The sequence below is a fragment of the Oryctolagus cuniculus genome, chromosome 15 (assembly GCF_051225735.1).
Source record: "Oryctolagus cuniculus isolate XC-2025 breed Fujian yellow rabbit chromosome 15, ASM5122573v1, whole genome shotgun sequence".
NCBI classification, from domain to species: domain Eukaryota; kingdom Metazoa; phylum Chordata; class Mammalia; order Lagomorpha; family Leporidae; genus Oryctolagus; species Oryctolagus cuniculus.
In genome coordinates, this window is record NC_142881.1 from 22842671 (window position 1) to 22862996 (window position 20326).

Below are 20326 nucleotides of genomic sequence, written 5' to 3' on the forward strand. Positions count from 1 at the left end.
TGGAAGATCTGGATGAGTGGGTCTATTAGCTCCTGGCTTCTACCTAGCCAAGTGCTGGCTGTTGCATCCGTTTGGGGAATGAATTAGCAGATGGCAGATCTCTTTCTCTCCTCTCTGCAACTGGGCCTTTCAAATAAAATAAATAGATCTTTAAAATTTTTTTTATTATTTATAATAGTATTCTATCTTCTTGGCCAATTGTTTTGATTTCTTTTTTTTAACATTTATCAATGTTTGAAAGGCAGAATTACACAGAGATAGGTGGAGACAGAGGGAAACAGAGATCTTCCATCGGCTGGTTTACTCCCCAAATAGCCACATCAGCCTGGGCTAGGTCAGGTTGAAGCCAGGAGCCAGGAGTTTCATCTGGATCTCCTTCCTGGGTGCAGGGCCCCAAGCACTTGGGCCATCTTCTGCTGCTTTCCCAGACACATTGGCAGGGAGCTGAATAGGAAGTAGAGCGGTAGAGATTTGAACCAGTGCTGGTTTTGTAGGCAGCAGGTTAACTCACAGCTCCACAGCACTGGCCCTTGGAGTTGTTTTTGATATGGGTATTTTCTAGTCCAAAGTTGCTTCTTTGATACCTTTACAAATGTGTCAACTTAGTCAAAATTATAGAAATGAAACTCTAATTGGGGTTGGCATTGTGGTGCATCAGTTAAATTGCCACCTGTGATGCTAGCATCCCATATTGATGTTGATTCAAATCTCATTTGTTCCAGTTCCAATCCAGCTCTCTACTAATGTGCCTGAGAAAAATAGTGGGAGATGACCCAAGTGCTTGGGCCCCTACCCCAATATGGGAGACTCATATAAAACTGCTGACTCCTAGTTTTGCCTTAGCCCAACCCTGGCTATTATGGCCTTTTGAGGATTGAACCATTGGATGGAAAATCTCACTCTCTGTCTGCATCTCTGTATCTCTTTCTCTCTTTCCAACTCTGCCTTTCAAATAAATAAATAAATATTTTTTTAAAAAAAGGAATGAGATTCTTTTTTCTTTTGCATGTGTTCCCAAGACAGTGGGAAGATTCCTTGCAAAACATCCATTTTCATTGCTGAAGGCCATAGTTCATTCAGAGAGCCAGGAAGCCTTGTGTTACATGATACTGTGTTATTATAGTTACCATTTCAATATTATTTGTGTGTCCAGATATTATTGTCAAGTATAGCACATCACTTCTCACTATTTTGATTTAGGGAAACTGTCCCTGATCTTTGAACCTTTGTACCGGCTGTGTCCTGTTTCTTAAATGCTTTTCCCTCAGTTATTGGCAGATATATCTCCCTCACCTTTTTCAAGTCCTTAATCAAATACCACTTTCTCAATGAAACCTGTGGAGGTAACTTCTGACCTGCTTACTCTGCATTCTGTGCTATCACCAAAATATGAGCCACTTTCTGACATCTCATGCAATGTACTTACTACTTAGAGTCCATCTGTTTTCTGTCTCATCACAATAGCAGAGGTCTTGAATTTGTTGGCTCATTCATCCCATCAGGAGAACACTACCTTGCACATAAAAGCTGCTAACAAATATTTGTACAATGAATTAAATGAATGAAAGTTTTCCTGCACAGAACTATAGGATTAAGACTAATGCATCTCTTCCTGTGATTTAGCCATGCAGGGGACAGCCAGGTGAAGGGGTGCAGCTGCCCTAGGGAAGCTGGTCAGCGTGCATGAAAAACTGAAAAGGCTCCTAGAAAGGACTCCTTCTGATCTCGGCAGAGCATCTTGATTCGGTGATACTTTGTCTTAATGGTTGCAAAGGAAAGGTGATTCTGACCTTATTTGGACACTGACTATTCTTTTCTATAGGAGTTCATATCAGCTTCTAAGAGTGATGAACAATTCAGGTTAAAAACATGCATGTGTCCAAACTCATTTAATTCTATACAGTAAATATATATGCAGTAAAAAATAAATAAAATAGGATCCGGCATTGTGTTACAGAGGGTTAAGTAGCTGCAATATATTGGAGAGCCAGTGATGTCCTGGCTTCTCTGTTTTTGATCCAGCTTCCTGCTAACATGCTTGGGAAGACAGCAGATGATGGCCCAAGTACTTGGGCCCCTGCCAGTCACCTGGGAGACTGGATGGAGTGCCAGGTTCCTGGCTTCATAATGGCATAGACCTGATTGTTATGGCCATTTGTGGAGTGAACCAGCTGGTGGCAAATCTCTTTCTGATCTCTCTCTGTTGGTTTGCCTTTCAAGTAAATAAATAAATCTTAAACTAAAATTAATTTTTTCATGCAGAAATTCTGTAAAATGACGGTTCTCTAACTTCAGTGTATACATGAATCATTTGGAAAACTTGTTAAAATGCACACTCCTGGGTGCCACAAGTGGTGTTTTTTTATCATTGGGTCAGATAATTTGTATTTCTTACAAGTCCCTGGGTTGTGCAGATTCTGAGAATCGTTACATTGAGGTATTAGAAAGCAAGAGAGCTCAGCTTCAGTACCCTTTGGGTATGACCTTTCGGAAGGAAGAAGCATTTGGGCATTCCCGAGTCTCACTGTGCTGCAAAATACTTTCTTGATACTTGGAAGCATGTTGACAGTTGCAAAGCATCCAGACATGTGGACAGTGGCACCCAGGAGAGCTTTGATGTCCTGCAGCAGTAAGCAAAGGCCAGAGAAAGAGTGGAAGGTACTTCCTTCTCCCTTTTGTTTTTCCCTTCTGTAGATTTCTCCTTTCTTTTTCTTTCCGTGTGAGTCACCTCCAAGGATAGCCAGAAATAATAAGGTGGGCCTTCGTGTGGGGATCCAGGGAGTCTGAGTTAGCAGGGGCTGGAGTCAAGAGTCACATGGCTTAGTCTTTTGTGCAGACCTTCCAGCCCTGAAGAGCTTATTAGGAACAACATCTTCAGCCACCTGGACCCGCATCCTCCTAGAGTGAGGAGGTCAGGCTGGCTAGCAGGAGGCAATCTGGAGGGGATTTATAATGTCATTGCTCAGATGATGTTTTATTTAATTCTGTCTTCTGACTACTAGCCAAAGGAAGTCTGCAAGCTGAGGTGGTTCTGCATGCTAATAAATATCTCTAAAGAGCTCTTTGGGTTTCACCTATGCTTAATTACAATGTGTAAATACGAAGAGAGTCCCATTATTGATGTTAACCCTACTGCTAATGCAGGAAGGGAGAGAATAGCAATGAAATAAAATATGGATGGGTAATGGCCTCTTATTAGCCTATCCAAAGTAAAAGTGGGTCTCCTGCTGGCTACCTGTGATTCCAGGTTACCTCAGCTCTAATTACCTTCTCTGTGGTGCAGGTTGCCTTCCAGTGCTCTCTGGAGTTCCAGGCTGGATCTGAAACCTTTTCATGCCATTTGCTTTAACTTCTGCAAGGTTTCTTGTTGAATTGCAAGGAGACCTGGGCTCTAGGTGAAATATGACCCATGTTACCCAGTTTTTCTTCATGGTTTGATTCCTTGCCCTCCATTCTCCACACTTACTTGAAGCAGGTGCACTTTAGTTTGTGAACAGAGCCTGCCAGAAGTCAAAGACTAGTGCCTGCACTTCTATTTGTTCATTCATTTAACATTAATTGGCTTCCTACTGTGTAGCAGGTACTCTGCAAATTTCTGGGGATATGGAGCTGGTTGTTGTTCTACCTCTACCCCAGAAGAGCTCATCAATGGAGGAAGTTGGGCACTTTGACAGATATTGGCAGGGAAATGAAGGGGTGTTAGGGGTTATAGAATAGGAGTGAGCAGGTAAGCCTGGAAGAGGCAGGTGAGGGCCTCTTAAAGCAAGTGATATCTTGAGAAACATCCTTAATGTTTGCTGTCAGTGAGTCAGGGAAGTGGGGAAACAGAGGAGCTTGCCAAGTACAGACAAGATGTCATAAATAAAAACATAAAGATGATAAATTACAAGGTGTCTGTGGGGAAGTATAATATTAAGAAAGTGTTGGAGGAAAAGGATTCTAGTGAGTTACCAGTCAGTCACTGTTCTCCAGATCCTGTGTTTTATATGTGATAGAATGCATGGACACTAGAAGACAGCCTGGGTTCAAATTCACATTCTTCCATGAACTCATTCTGTGACCCTGGCTAAGTAATTTACCTTCCAGTAAGGGTTCTTTAACCTCTCTGTGTCTGTCTTCACCGGTAAAATATGGATAATGATATCTATCTCATGGTCATTATGAAAACAAAGTAAATTAATATATGGAAAGGGCTTAACGTAGTAAGAGCTAAGTAATCCATAGCCGCCATTATTATTATTGTGAAACACTTAATAGGCATCATCCTTGTTATCCCTCCCCAAAATCCTATGAGCTATAAATACCCTGCTTAGATTTTCTCTGCAAGCCTGCCTGACTTCAGGACTGCGACTTTTAGTCACTGCACCACAGTGTACTCCCACAAACCTCTGTTGGCAAATCTAAAACGTCTAGGCTTGAGACCAGACCACAGTCTGCAAAATGGAAGGTGGGTTTGGAATTGTAGCTGAGCTAATGTCCCCATAACAGGAACTCACGAACCAAAATCCCTTGCGTTCACAGTTTGCTCCCTCTGCCTGTTGTCTGGCCACACGGTGAACATGCCATCCAGAAGAAATTTCTGATATTAAACATCACCAAAACATTGTGTTTGTTTTGTTTTGTTTTGTTTTATTTTATTTTTAGAAGTGACAATCTTATCTTTATGGACTTTGTAAATATTAAATAATATTTTCTATACCCCAGTAGTCTAGGAGTACACCTCCACGACTTGTGCTGAAAGCAACTTAAGGAAGACACATCAGAGATTTTTTGCGTTAGGAGAAGTAAACAACAACTAAACAGGAGTTTTGAAGGAGACAGTTGTGTTCTCCCTGCATTCTGTTTTATTATCTGATGACTCTCTAAGCATATAAGTGGACTATGTGAGAGGTGAGGGAAGGATTTTCAAGAACCTCAGAAAACTGGAATTCTCACAGAATTGTCAGCAGCTGCAAAGTTAATGTTGTGGATGCAGATGGTGGATGAGGGTCCATGTGTCATCTAAGGAAATGCTTATCAAGTGGCTTACATGGCGGAGGCAAGGACACAACAGGGGTGAGAGAGAGAGAGAGCACAGATCAGCCTCAAATAAGGCTTCTTGCATGGATTTATATTGAGACAATGGCATGCAATTCTCTTATTTTGAAAGGATTTCATTTCTTTTATTTATTCATGTGAAAGGCATAGTGACAGACGGACATAGAAGAGATTTTTCATCTACCAGTTGATTTCCCAAATGCCCACAGCAGGTAGTCCAGCCAAAGCCAGGAGATTGGAACTCAATCTTCGTGTGCCCGGTGTATAGTTAGGACCCAAGTAGATGAGCCGTCGCTTGCTTCCTCAAAGGATGTGCACGAGCAGGAGCCTGGAGTCAGAAGCAAAGCTGGACTTCAAGGCAGGCAATCTGATATGGAATGCAGACATCCCAAGAGTTATTTTAACGGCTGTGCCAAATGTCCATCCCTTATAGGAGGTTTCCTTCTTTGTGATCTGCCCTTGGTGAGTTTGAGATCTTTATTGCATCCAAGACTGCTTTTTGTTGGAGGTAACAATTTGAATAAGGAGTTAACAGTGCTTTGAGAAATGTCCACTGGCAAATTCTCCACTGGAGAAGTTGTTCCTTGAGAGTGATGGTATAAAAACAAAGCTAAAAAGAGAAGTTCATTTTGTTCATGGCCAAAATGTTGAAGGGTCAATAAAAGGATCTACTATTCATTATGCACCTGTTGGCATTATTTGGTGATTAGGGCAGAGTTATTGTTTTTTGGTTTTGTTTTATTTCATTTTCCTGCTGAGGTTCCTGTCCCTTTTGCTCAGCCCAGCGTGTGAGAATTGCCCTTGTCAGCCTAAGCAGATCTTAGAGTGTGTCGAAGAATAACAAGGCTCAGCTCCATATGGTTCAGTTGACATATGCATTTTCTGGTGGGGCGTGTGAAAAATCATTGTGTTCCTGTCTCTGTTGGGAATATCTGGTTTGAAAGCTCCAGCATGAGAGAGGCTAAAATTATCTGCAAGATGTGTTCGATTCAGTGGAAAAAACCATACAGGACGGCTCTGCCAGTGGGGCTGCCATTGCCCCTTGTCTACACCTCATGCTGCCATGAGCTGAACCTTTGAGGAGGGAAGGGACAGCCAATCTAGTGGAGGCCTGGGACCTCCCTCAGTGGCCACTGTCCTGAGGTTAACTCTGTGGTTCCATCTGATCTGATTCACCTTTCTAAGGGGGGGCTGACTTTTCAAGTTTTGTGTTTTGTGGATAAGGGAAGAGTCTGGTAGAGGCTGGTGCCACCCAATTGACGTCACAGAGCTGTGGATAAATTGTCTGCAGGAGAGAAGCCTGGAGTGATGAATGTTCACTGATGCAGGATGTTCAGTGAATGGCATTTGCTTTTCAAGAGTCATTCATAGAATCTGGAAGGAAAAAAAATGCTTTGCCTTATGAGCAAGTCGCTAGGCCTCAGATCAGTGGAGCATGATCAAGTGTGGCTGGGGCTTGCTTTCGTATTCTGTCCTACTGAGCAACTGTGTGAAAAATTTTCTGGCCCAGTGGGTTTTCAAACTCATTTAGCAGGGAACTGATTTTATAAACGAAATCTTTTGTGAAATCTCCCTTACTCCACCCTTCAAAACTGATTAAAATAACATTTCATTTAACAAACTTCTGCATTCAGATTTACATGTACTTATAAAATCTGTAACTTGAAGCACAGAGCATATTTTAATGAACAGAAACTTGAAAATAGGCATTACTTATGACTATTATTGTCTTTAGAAATGTTTGATGCTGTAGTCATTTATTTTAGTTTCTTTTCCCAGAATTGAGACTATAATGGCTCACAGAGTTAAATAGTTACACATCATAAGTTTTTCAACAGTTCAAATTTCAGTCTCATGCTTTAGGTTTCCTGTGAGCCTTATTTCTAAATTGAATCACTATCATCACTTAAGAATTATTTGTATCTCTCAGTAGATGAAACTCCAATTTAAAAGAAACTTAAAAAAATAGACCCCTCAGTAAATTGAAAAGTTTTTATAGAAAATATTTTTCTATATTTTGAGGATGTGGTTTTTCAAACACATTAATTTTTAAATCTTGCATATTTTTGTGTGTCAGTGACTTAAACATTTCACAACAGGAAAATTTATTTTCTTTAAGTAGATTGAATACAAACTTTAAATTTGCTAGTTACTCTACCCACTTTATGCATAGTTCTAAACTCAGTAAGAATGTGCCTGGCGCTGTGCCTTTTCTCAAGACTAACAACTTCAAGATTCATGGGAATCTTATTACAATTTTGGCTCATTTTAGAGAGGAACAAATTGCACCTTGCATTAATAAGACGACTTGAAAACTTTGCTTAAAAATTTAGGATCTGAGGTAGGTATTTGGTGTAGCAGTTAAGACAGTACCTGGGAACGACATATTTGAGTTCCTGGGTTCAAATCTCGTCTCCACTTCTGATTCTAGCATTCCTACAAATGAGCACTCTGGGAGCAGCAGATGATGGCTCAAGTAGGTGGGTCCTTGCCACCTATGTGGGCTCCCAGCTTCGGTCTGGCCCAGCCCCTACTGTTGTGGGCATTTGAGGAGTGAACCAGCAGATGAGAGTTCACAATCAGTGTCTGTCTGGACTTCGGTGTCTCTCAAGTAAAATAAATAAATTTTTAAAACCCAAAAATCTGGGATTCACTGCCCTGATAATTCAAAACTGTCTATAATTCAGTAAACCGTACACATCATATCATCCAAGCAGTTCTGATAGAAGATGCCCTCTTAAAAAGTGATGTTCTTCCATGCGACCTGCAAGGACTGTTGTGATTGTATTTGGGGGAACAGTTTTACAAGAGCCACAGTGTTTTGCAATCTTTGTTGCTCTTGTTATTTCCCAATATCCACTTACAGGTATAACTACATTTTTGCTGTAGTTGATGCTATGGTTAAAAACCTAACACAAACCCTTAATAATTTTTGATGTATAGATGTGGAATACTTTAACCAACTAACACCTCTTCCTGATACCTCTTTCTGTGAATGCAACTTAACAAGCAAAACAGAGAGACTCACAATAACCATTGTCATGTGCATGTGAATTCTGATGACCCCTTATATCCCAGATTTAAGTAAACCTGTCCAGTGTGTAGAGTCCATTTTCATAGCTCCATCTTGGATAATATTGCTCAATAGCTTCTAATTGTACTATTTGGCGCAAACTGTTCATCAGTTTATCAGAGGTGCTAACTTTTTCTAACATGAAAGGAACAATTTGTCTTGAACAATGTTCCTGTTTCATTTTCATCAATATATTTGAAGTATGTTGTTTGTTTGCATTTTTAGTTGTCTTGCAGAAAATTTAGAACAAATATTTGCACTTTTTATAAAGGTGACTGTGTGACTTTGCTGGATCAATATTTTGCAAAATTGAAATATTTTGCAAAATCAAACTGCATAAATTACATTGAGGACTTGCACCTATATCACCTTATAAAGTGAAGCTGATGACAAGCACTCACTATACTATCTTTTCTTGAAAGACTTTATGAAAATTATTGAGGACACTACTATTTTATGTACTATTGAAGTTGCCTTTGATATGGGATAAGTTGCTTTTTTATTTTGAAGCTGATCAGTATCATTGCAGTCATTATTAAGTTTTTAAAAATTCTCCATAGAACTGTGGCCTATTTCTAATGTGAGTAATTACTTAACCCACAATAAATAAATAAGTAAATAAATAAATAAATTTAGACAACATACAACAAACTTTATATCATCATAGTAGGAATTGAGATTTTAAAAAGCATTGAAATTCTGTAAGAATACTTGGTGAATTCATTGCCTTTTATACAACTACAAACATGCATGACAAAGTGCCGCATCTTGCATGACACTTACCTAGATACAGCACAGTGTGCTGAAATGTGCATTCACTATTGAGACACTTGTGTACTAGCCAAGCACAGGTCTGAGTTTTTGAAAGATTTTTTTCAAGACTCATGCAGAATGATGTACAAATCTATTTCTTGGCTATTTACTACCAAAATACTTTATGGTCTGAAATCCCAACATAGGGACTGGCATTTAACACAGTAGCTAACTTACTGCTTGGGATGCCCATTTCCCATAAAGAAATGCCTAGGCACAAGTTCTGGTTCCATCTCTCCATTCTAGCCTCCTGCGAAAGTGCACCTTGGGAGGCAGCAGGTGACTCAAGGAGTCAGGTCCCTGCCACCCTTGTGGGTGACCTGGGTTGAGTTCCTGGCTTCCAGCTTTGTCCTGTGAAATGAACCACCAGATGGGAGAGCTTCGTCTGTCTGTCTTTTCTCTTTCCCTGTGTCTCTGCCTTTCAAATAAAGTTAATTAATAAAAATTTCTAGCATTTATCTATTTTGCTCATAAATCTGCAGTTTGGGTGGGTGTGGCAGTGGGAGTTTCTTGAGGTGTTGACTCTGTGGGGCTGGAGGATCCGTTTTCATTGTGGTTCACTCGCATGCCTGTCACATGGGAGTGACAGTCTCCTGTCAGCCAGGAGGCTTCGTCCCTCTCCATTGGGCCCCTCTGCACAGTGTTTATTGGCCTTCCTCATATCATGGCAGCTGAGGTTCCAAAATGAGTGTTCCAAAAGGCTAGAGGTGAAAGCTGTCAGTTTGCTAATTCCTTATCTGGAAAATGGCATAGTATCACTTCTGTTGCATCCTGTTGCTGAAGCAGTCATAGAACCTGCACCCAAGAGCCTCCTTTTCCTTGGGAAAAAGAATCTGTGACCATCTTTTTTTTTTTTTTTTAAGGATTTGTTTATTTATTTGAAAGGGAAAGTTACTGAGAGGCAGAGAGAGGAAGAGAGAGTGAGAGTCTTCCATCTGCTCATTCACTCCCCAGATGGCCACAACGGCCAGAGCTATCCGGATCTGAAGCCAGGAGCCAGGAGCTTCTTCTGGGTCTCCCATGCAAGTGCAGGGGCCTGAGACTTGGGCTGTCTTTCACTGCTTTCCCAGGCCATAGCAGAGAGCTGGATCAGAAGTGGAGCAGCCAGGACTTGAACCAGCCCCAATATGGGATGCCAGCACTGCAGGCAGCGGCTTTATCTGCTGTGCCACAGTGCCAACCCCTGTGACCATCATTAATTTCCACCCAGACATGTAACCTTCATAGTCAATGAACATTTTGGAAAGATTCCAAGTAATTACATGGAGAGAAATCTTAGACTGAGGCTAACACAAAAACTAATTACCACAAAATCAAGAAGGAACAAGGTACAAAGCCTAGGGATAGCTGAGATACAGAAATACAAGGAAAATGATTTAATTCAAAAGAAAATGAACATTTTGATTATCTCTGGAATGTTAATATTTGTGGTAGAAAACATTTGGATAGCTATTGAAAATATTTAATACTTAGAGTTTATCCAAAAGTTGTACTTTGGAAATTTATATTTATTAAATAAAATTTAAAAATAAAATAAAAAGTAGAGTTTGTTTTAAAAGAGATGAGTATAGTAGAAGACTTCGAGGTGTTTTGTGAAACAATTTAAAGTTGTTACTTTCATGTACTCTTTTTTGAAAACCTGTTTCTTTTTTATTTCTGCAAATACATATGAAGGGACTTCAAAAAGTTCATGGAAAATGGAAAAGATAAGTTTATTTTTCTGCAACAATTTTTGACATCTATGCATAGTTTTTCTTCATCATACACATTTGCTTGAACTTTTTGAACTTCCTTATAGTTCCTGTCATCCTTTTGGGTTTCTTGGGCTTATCTTCAGTATGTGTGTGACATGCTGTGTCTCTGTTCCAGCTACTCTTCAGTTGCTCTAATTCAATCCATTTTCCCTCTCTCACTTCTTTCCTTCCTTCCTTCTTTCTTTTCTCCATCCCTGCTTCTCTCTCCTTCTCTTCCACAAATGCTTGTTTAGAAATTACTAGGCACCATATATATGGCTAGTTGGGAAACAGAGATATAAGAAATAAATTAGAGATCATTGTCCTTTTCTCCCCCACTGTTTTTTCACCAACTCTGTTATAAAATCAATCAGGATATATTGAGTACACGAAATTTCAGTCTTTAATAAACTCAAAATCTAGTAGGAGAGACAGATATGCATGGATAACTAAAACTTGCTGGGGCCAGCCCTGTGGCATAGTAGGCTAAGTCCCGCCTGCAGTGCCAGCATCCCATTTGGGTGCCAGTTTGAGTCCTGGCTGCTCCACTTCTGATCCAGATCCCTGCTTATGGACTGGGAAAGCAGTGGAGGGTGGCTCAAGTGCTTGGGCCCCTGTACCCACATGGGAGACCCAGAAGAAGCTCCTGGCTCTTGGCTTAGGATTGGCCCAACACTGGCAGTTGTGGCCATTTCTATCTATTTTTAATGATATCTCATTAATAAACTTGCCTGTTATTACAAATAGTAAAATGTTCTCATTGTAGAAAATACATAAGGCAGGGCCACTGCATTGGCATAGTACATTAAGTCTCCACCTGCAAAGCTAGAATCCCATATGGGAGCCAGTTCGAGTCCCAGCTGCTGCATTTCTTATCCAGCTCTCTGCTAGATGTCCCTAGGAAGGCAGTGGAAGATGACCCATGTGGTTGGGTCCCTGCACCCAGGTGGGAGACCTGGAAGAGGCTCCTGGTTCCAGGCTCCTGGCTTCAGATTGACCCAGCTCCAGCCATTGCAGCTTTCTTGGGGGTAAACCAGTGGAAGGCAGACCTCTGTCTCCCTCTCTCCCCTTCTCTCTCTGTAACTCTGCCTTTCAAATAAATAAAAAAGAAAATACATAAGGTACAGAGAAGTATAAAAAGTCAAGTAAAATGCCCTAGAATTTCATCAAGAGATAATGATGTTGACATTTATATATATAAAAAATATAAACTTTACTTGTATATGTAATCATATGGAAAATTTGAGAGAAAATACAGTTTTAGATTGTTGCTTCTTACATGGTTTTTAAAATTCCAACATCATTCAGTTACAATTTTATCTTCAATATTTTTTCATTTACAACTTTTCCAGAAATGATTATTTCTGATGTCTATATTTTTCCATTATATAAACTTTCTGTACTTAGATCAATCTATGCTTTTAAAAGTTTCATGTTACTCAGCATTTAATTTTCTATGCTAAATAATGTGGTGATGAACTCCTTTATGCACATATTTTTTACCATATTTCAATTACTACCTTAGAATCAGTTATTTTATCTAGGGTTTCTTTAACAATCATGCATATTCTAGGGCTCTTGCTATGGACAGGCATATTGCGTTCAGCAGTTTGCATTAACATAGATTTTCAGGTAATTCTTTTTTTTTTTATTTTTTGACAGGCAAAGTGGACAGTGAGAGAGAGAGACAGAGAGAAAGGTCTTCCTTTGCCGTTGGTTCACCCTCCAATGGCTGCCGCGACCGGCGCGCTGCAGCCGGCACACCGCGCTGATCCAATGGCAGGAGCCAGGTGCTTCTCCTGGTCTCTCATGCGGGTGCAGGGCCCAAGTACTTGGGCCATCCTCCACTGCACTCCCTGGCCACAGCAGAGAGCTGGCCTGGAAGAGGGGCAACCGGGAAAGAATCCGGCGCCCCGACTGGGACTAGAACCCGGTGTGCCGGCGCCGCAAGGCGGAGGATTAGCCTAGTGAGCCGCGGCGCCGGCCTCAGGTAATTCTTATAAAGCAACAGGAAAGAGTTTCTTCAGGGCTGGATGAGGTGGTGTTTTTTTGTTTGTTTTGGGTCACTGGGTGAAGATAATTTTCAAAGACTTAAAGAACTAGTGGAAAGGGCTTAGAACTCTATGTAATATTTAGAAATTCACTTTCTCTCTCTCTCTCTCTCTCTCTCTCTCTCTCACACACACACACACACACACACACCCCACAACATAGTTATCTAAAAAAAATATATTGTAGAGGAAGAGAGACAGAAATAGATAGAGGGGGAGAGAAAAAGTTCTCCCATCTCCTGGTTCACTCTCCAAATGGCTGATCAGGCTTCTGCTGGGGCTGAAGCTTGGAGACAGGAACTCAGTCCAGGTCTCCATGTGAGTGGCAAGGACACAGTCACTGCAGTCATCATTACTTCCTAGGGTGGCTTACCAGGAAGCTGGAGTCAGAAGCTAGAAGCAGGCATCAAACCATGTGCTGAAATATGGAATGCAGGTGTCCCAACCAGTGTCTTAACCATTAGAACAAACATATGCACTGTATTCTATCCTTTATAAATGCCTCAATTACAGATGTCCTGCCTACATGCCAAATGATGGTTCCATTAAATCTGTGGGAGATTTCCCAGGAAAGGGAGCACTTCCACTAACTCATAATCTATAATTGGGAAATAAAGAAACTGAAGAATGATTGGAGAGGCCTGTTCAAAACTGCATACTTGGATTTTGCCAGTCATTACGCATGATGCTGATAGTATTACCTACTTTACAAAGAAATTTGCTGCACTGTTTTTGAAATGTGAGTTTCTATAGTCATAATATTTCCCTCCCTCCCTTCTTCCCAGCTCTTCTGGGCCATGTTGATTATGTAATGAGAGGTGCAAAGGACCTGAGCCAGAGGTCGGCCTTCCCTACGATGGCCGCCATTCCAAGCAGCCTGCACAGCAGGCCAATGCTCCATCCCAAATTCCAGATACTGCGGATAATGTCACGTCTCTGAGGATTGCAGTACAGTGCGTTAATGCATTTTTATGATTAGATTTAAGATCTGAAAGAGACCCTAAGAAAACATTAGATCCAATATTTTTTCCCAGGCATTCGTTTAGACAGTTAGCATCCTTGCTTCATGAAATAGGTAGAGCAGGACATGAGTCTCTTCCAGATTATTACACTGTCTCACACACACACACACACACACACACACATGCATCGTGTTCCTGTATGGTCACTACATGGGAAGAATGTAAATACAGGGTACAGATATGTTATGTATGTAGCTAGGTACCTTTTGTAAAACAACTTTTTATAGTAATGAGTGGGCCTAGTGATACAACCTGAAGCTGATTTCTGTCACAGTGTCAGTTCCCTAATGGAACCTTGGCAGCAACCCCCACACTGAATGATGCATGCCAGGACAAAAGTCAAATGGCACCTTTACACTTCCTTGTAAAAATAGTCCATGTTACTTCCTCTAGGATTTAAAATCAAACATTTTGCATTATGAAAAGACAATAGTGAAACCTACCGGTTGAGCTCTTGATAGATACAGATGAGAGTCTGTCCACAATATGGCCTGCATCAGCTAGATGTAATTATCTTAGTTCGTGAGTAGGCAATTCCAGGATACATACAATCTGTGTAATGTAGCATATTCAGGGAAGTTTTGCTGTGTTTTCTTAAATTCTTCCAGGTGCTTGCAGCTATAGAAATGAGGACTCATTAACTATAGTTTCTGCTTCACTGTGTGCTGTGTGGGCTGGAGGCAGCATCACACTCAGAGACAGTGGCAGGAGAGACAGGCATCTAATAGCCCGACAGGGTGACTGTTTCTCATGCTTCCTAAATTAGTGTGCAGGTAGGAGCTTTCCCAGGTCCCTGATCTGACACAGTAATTAAAGAAAATTGGGAAGAGTCATTTACTCCATAATTATTTTTAGTTCCAACATAATCCAACTTTACAAATTCAGAATTACTGAGAGAGATATTAGTTTGGTTTAATGAGAGGCATGAAAAAATGTAACATTTTAAATTGAAACAAGGCTTTATGACTTGGGGCTGTATTCAAAACCACAAACTGCTATCTTAACACCTTTTGTGGTGATGTTCCTGGGCCTGCTTTAATGATGACATAAGGATGATTTGTCATTCACTGGAAGCCATTCCGTTCTTTGGCATGCAGATCCAGTGGTCTTCCCTGTGCTCATTTGCTATGTAACACCTTTTTAATAATTCTTACAGTCTTGGATTTTTTTTTCCCTTTGATATAATAACAGTGACATATCACCACTCTAAGAAGTCAAAAGAAAAGAAAAAAGTTAAAAAGTTAATAAATTTGAAAAGTTTAATTTGAAAAAATTTTTAAAAATAAATAAATTTAAAAGGTTCAAGTTAATAAATTCCTTCTCTTCCTACCGAAATCTAAAATATCACCAGTAATAAGTTTGGCATGTATCTTTTAGAGCAAGGTTAGCTGCTTCAGTGGCAGCACACAGTAAATTTTCAGTAAGTAGCTATTAAACTGACCTGAAGAGAGCCCCGGCTTATGGAAAGCTGATTTCTGTCTTTTCATTCCTGTTACCCCTAACCCAGTGGAACCTCCCTGGCTTCACGAATAAGCAGATGACTGAAATGGCTTCTACTAGGCCTTCCCTCTAGCAAACTTCACCCCACGTGGTCTGCATGGGCTGTTGGAAAAGCTGGTGTGAAATGCGCGACCTTATATACTCCCTGTCAAGGATCCTCGCACTGTGCTGTTCACTGCTTGAAGGAAACAGTGAAATTCCGTCTCCTCCCGGCTCAACATCTTCACATTTTCCTTGCAGCCTTCTCCTCAAACACATTCTCAATTCTAGGCAAACTCTGTGTGCGAAATGCCCGTGCTCTGCCCCTTTTCTGTTTGCAGGGGTGCTGAGCCTCAGCCTGGAACTCGGTTAGACTTTTTTTTTTTTTTTTTTTTTTTGACAGGCAGAGTGGACAGTGAGAGAGAGAGACAGAGAGAAAGGTCTTCCTTTGCCCTTGGTTCACCCTCCAATGGCCGCCGCGGCCGGCGCGCTGCGGCCGGCGCACCGCGCTGATCCGATGGCAGGAGCCAGGAGCCAGGTGCTTTTCCTGGTCTCCCATGGGGTGCAGGGCCCAAGCACCTGGGCCATCCTCCACTGCACTCCCTGGCCACAGCAGAGGGCTGGCCTGGAAGAGGGGCAACCGGGACAGAATCCGGCGCCCCGACCGGGACTAGAACCCGGTGTGCCGGCGCCGCCAGGCGGAGGATTAGCCTAGTGAGCCGCGGCGCCGGCCGGTTAGACATTTTTTAAGGAAGTAACTCTGCTCAGGGCATCAGGCAGGCCCTGCAGAAACTGGGGTGATAGGAATTAGGGCATATTTACAGTCCTGCAGTCCAATGTGGAAGATGAACCCCAATAACAGTAATAATCTCTCTTCCACCATTAAAAAACACTTATTGATTCATTTGAAAGGCAGAGTGACAGAGAGAGGCAGAGAGATAGAGAAAGAGATCTCCCACCTGCTGGTTCACTTCCTAAATGGCTGCCTTGGCTGGGCTGAGCCAGGCTGAAGCCAGGAGCCTGGAACTCCATCCACATCTCCTGTGTGGGTAGCAGGCGCCCAAGTATTTGGGTCAATCTGTGCTTCTTTCCTAGGTGCCTTAGCAGGGAACTGGATCAGAGGTGGAGCAGCTGGGGCTCAGCTGGTGGTACTCATATGGGCTGCGTCACAATGCTGCTGTCCCACCCACTACTGTTTTCGCCTCCACGAATACATTGATTCTCCAGTGTCTTCTCAAAGTGCTCACTGGACTCTCCCTTCAAGGCTGCCCCAAACACCTTTCTCCTTTTCCCATCCCTGCTCCCATACTTCAGCTTCTGCCTCACAGTGGAAGTATTTAAATGCATATCTTGTCTTGCCTGTTGGACTGTAGACTCCTTGCGGACAGAACTTGGATGTCCATCCCACGGATCCTCTGAAGTGCAGCTCTAAGCAGAGTTAGACTTAATCAACTGTGTTTATTTATTCAGTATTTCCTGTACAAACTTATCATAACATTTACTTTGGGTAAGCCATGTGTTAGTTTGATGCTTATAGAAATTTAAGTTGGAAGTAAAATAGGCTCTCACAGTTAAGAGACTTTTCCAAGGTTTCTATCAATTCTTGGAGAAAAGCACCAGAATGGTTTCAGGACCACTGCAGCATTCAATTCTATGTGTGTACTGCCTACAATGAAATGCAAAGGGATTTGAAAATTTTGTTAGGAAAATGTAATTAAATGTAATGTGCATTTTTGAAGTCCCTTCATACACATAATTCTCTGATATCCACGGTAGCACCATAGAATAACAATTCAAATCTTTTGTTAGTTTTGTGAACTTTTTTGGTCTTTTATTTATATAAAGGGAACTAATTTCATGTGTTTCATATATGCAGTTTTAAGGGAATAATGATCCTTCCCACCCTAGCCTCTGTCACTCACTCCTACCCTCCCTTCAACTTTCTTTCTGGTTTTTCCTTTAAGTTTTACGCTGACATACTTTCCTTTTTTTTTTTTTTTTTTTTTTTTTTTTTTTTTTTTTTTTTGTAATCACAAGCTTAACCCTCCACCAAATAAATGATTTCGCAGGTAAAGCCACTGCTCCTCAGGAGTATAGACAAGGGCCCTAAACAATAATCAAATCGCAATTAAAGATTTAGCGGTGGTTGGGGAACAAGGGGTGGCACAAGGCGCCCTATCACAAGTGGGATCATTTTTTGCTCTCCCTCGCCACTCCTCTCCTCCTCACCTGCTTCTCCAGAAATTCTTCCAGAAACTCTGGAATTTCTTTCATGAAATGTCTGACACAGTTGATATATGTTGAGGTCTTTTTCAGACGTAGAAACAAACAAACAAAAAAAACATGATCCAGATATATTTTGAACAAACATTAGTTTTCCTCTTTTGAGAAATTCTGGTGTCAATTGTTAAAAATAATAAAAATTTTGCCTGTCTTGTGACACTTGGGAAATCCCATTCTCATCACATAACAGTACATTTGAGCTCAGCCTTGGCTGGATTTGTAAGGCTTGAATTAAAGAGGGAAGCACCAGAATGGCTCCAAAGTCCCTGAAACTAAGTTATTGTTTGATAGAGCTGAGCTTCTGCTAGAGCAAATGGAAACAGTTTGTCTTGTAAGTCGACTCAAATTGATTTCTCTTCTGACAAAGTGAAGAGATGGGAGAATAAATATTTACCGTGAACACAATTATCCTGTTTCTGGTATGTAATTTAAGACCAGCAACTAAGCACATTTTCTTAAATGAAACAAATGGTGCTATAAGTGATAATAGAAACAATACATCTTCACTTTTTGATGTGGCATTGATGAGCTCCTGTTAATGAAACAGGACACCACTGATGCAAAATCCTCAGTCTAAAAGACAGAAGATGGGATTCCATATGAAATACGGACTTTAGTGCCTAGAGATCTGATCTTCAGGAAGACAATCTCTCTCTCTCTCTCTCTCTCTCTCTCTCTCTCTCTCTCCCGCTCTCTCTCTCTCTCTCTTTCCATTTCTGTGTGTGTGTTCTTGGCACTTTATGTGGTTCTGACGAGTATGTGAATCTGTATACTTACTGGTCTGATGGTGCTGGTCATTACTTGTATATTCCCATTAAACTTGAATTATGTAATATAAAGCTTATATTTTGTAAATATAAGTATTTTAGGATCTGACTTCATTTGACTAAACACACTACTTCAGAAACTTTTTCAATTGTCATTTTCTCACAATTTTACTGAGAGTCATCCCTTGCAACTTAGATCCCAATTATTATTTATCACCAAGTTTTATGCCCAGTGACAAATGGGCAAAGTAACAAAGAATACAAGGAGTTGCTTTTTAATTGCTCGTTTATTGTCTTTACAGTTTGATTCTACTCTAGAGACTGTTAGCTTTACTAACCCCCCACAGAAACTAATTTTTGCAAAGTCCAAAACTTAAGCTGAATGTATCAGGTTATTTTTAGAAGAGACAAAAATTACTCCTTGTTTAAAATGAGGTAATGGTGTGTGCAGGGGAGGGGAGTGGCTTGGAAACATTTAGTGCTAATGAATAATTCAATTTGATTTACTGGAGAAATGAAGGGGATGGCATCCTGCCCTTCTCTTAATGCAAAAAAGATAATGACCATTTCGCTTCAACGGTATTTCTGAAAGTATCTGCTACAGCTTATTTTTACTTCAGATCAGGCCAGCCTTTAAAAGTAGCTTAAGAGTGTCATATTAAATTGCACTTTTACAAATAAAGGGAGTCTGAGAGAAAATCATGTTCAATTGCTCCTTTACCCCACCTCTACCCAGGTCTTCTTGCAAAAACAAAATGTATTTCTGAATTGGACATTTAAGACATGGAAGAAGCCAGAAGTTGGGAATCCTGATGAAAAGAAAGGCTGACACAAATAATCGTAGTAGTTCAGGTGGCTGGGCCGGTTATATTAGTGCTGTGGTGTTGATAGTAAGAAGGCGTGTGTTTTCAGATGCTGAGCTTATTCTTGTAAGCTGTTTATTTGCATGGATAGTTCTATATTGCCCTTGGTTCAGGCACAGTTTAATAGGAGACAGACTATGTGAAGCCGTGGAGGTAACATGTGTGGCAGGCATATATGTTAACAATGAGCCTGAGATTTTTGTCCATTAAGTTTCTGTTCTCTATTTGCAAGGCTGCTCATCTGCTGCATTCAGTTAAGGCTTTATACTTAATTAAAAGCAGACAGTGAAAGTATCTGCAGGATCTCTGGGAAGAATAAATGATCTCCAACACAAAGTCCTCCTCTCTCCTCTCTGCACCTGTGCAGCAGCTGTGGGTTAGGGGAGTGGGCAGCTGAGGAGGATTTTTTGAGGTAGTGGAGAGGGCACTTAGAAGACAGTGGGGAAAAGAGTCCTGGTTGGTGTGGTGGAGATAGGTAGTTCACTAAACTAAAGCACAGTTCTAATTAACTTACAGATCTCTCTACCCTACAACATGGCTAAATTATACTCTCACCCTTTAAGTCCCAATGTCTGTATAGACACTTAGGGAACACCTTCAGTAGAGTGGCACATATTTCTCTAACTCCTGATGCTCCTGTGGGAGGTTTCCTGGAGAAGGGAATCCTCTCTGTCTTAGTTATAACCTTTCTTTAGATAATTTGAAACTTGGCTTCTATTTTGCATGAGTGTAGAATGCTTAGAGATAAGATGGATTGAGGCAGTTATTTTACTGGGAGCTGAGTTAAAATATTGTCTTATGGCAGCAGAACAAGAATCGTATGGTTCAGATATAGACTAGGGAAAAAAAAAGCAACGGGTCAAATCGGATAACTGGTGCCAGCAGTGAAGTTTTAGGAGTGTATCAAAGCTTCTGGCATGGGAAAATGAGTTGGAAATTCAGAAACAATGACATTCAGGCACAGAGAATGCAAACAGGCAAGGGCAGGCACGCACACAGAATATCTCCAGGTGGACAGTGAGAAGAGGGTGCAGGCTGCCACTGTGTGGCCACACTGTGCTGAGTGAGGAATGCACAGTCTTGCCCTCTGAGGAGTTAAACTTCCAGGCAGAAAGAATATTAGAGGGTAATTTTATGTTTGAAGCACTGTACCCAGCAGCTGACAGGCACTAGGCTATTCCGATGCAGATTTATAAGGAAAAAAA

The 20326-nt window shown here is 41.0% G+C and overlaps 1 protein-coding gene across 6 annotated transcripts in view; it reads left to right on the top strand.

The window, feature by feature from the left end:
• The window catches only part of SORCS1 (sortilin related VPS10 domain containing receptor 1), a 589194-nt gene that overhangs the window by 156231 nt on the left and 412637 nt on the right, over positions 1 to 20326 (top strand). The gene's annotated exons all lie outside the window — the stretch shown is intronic.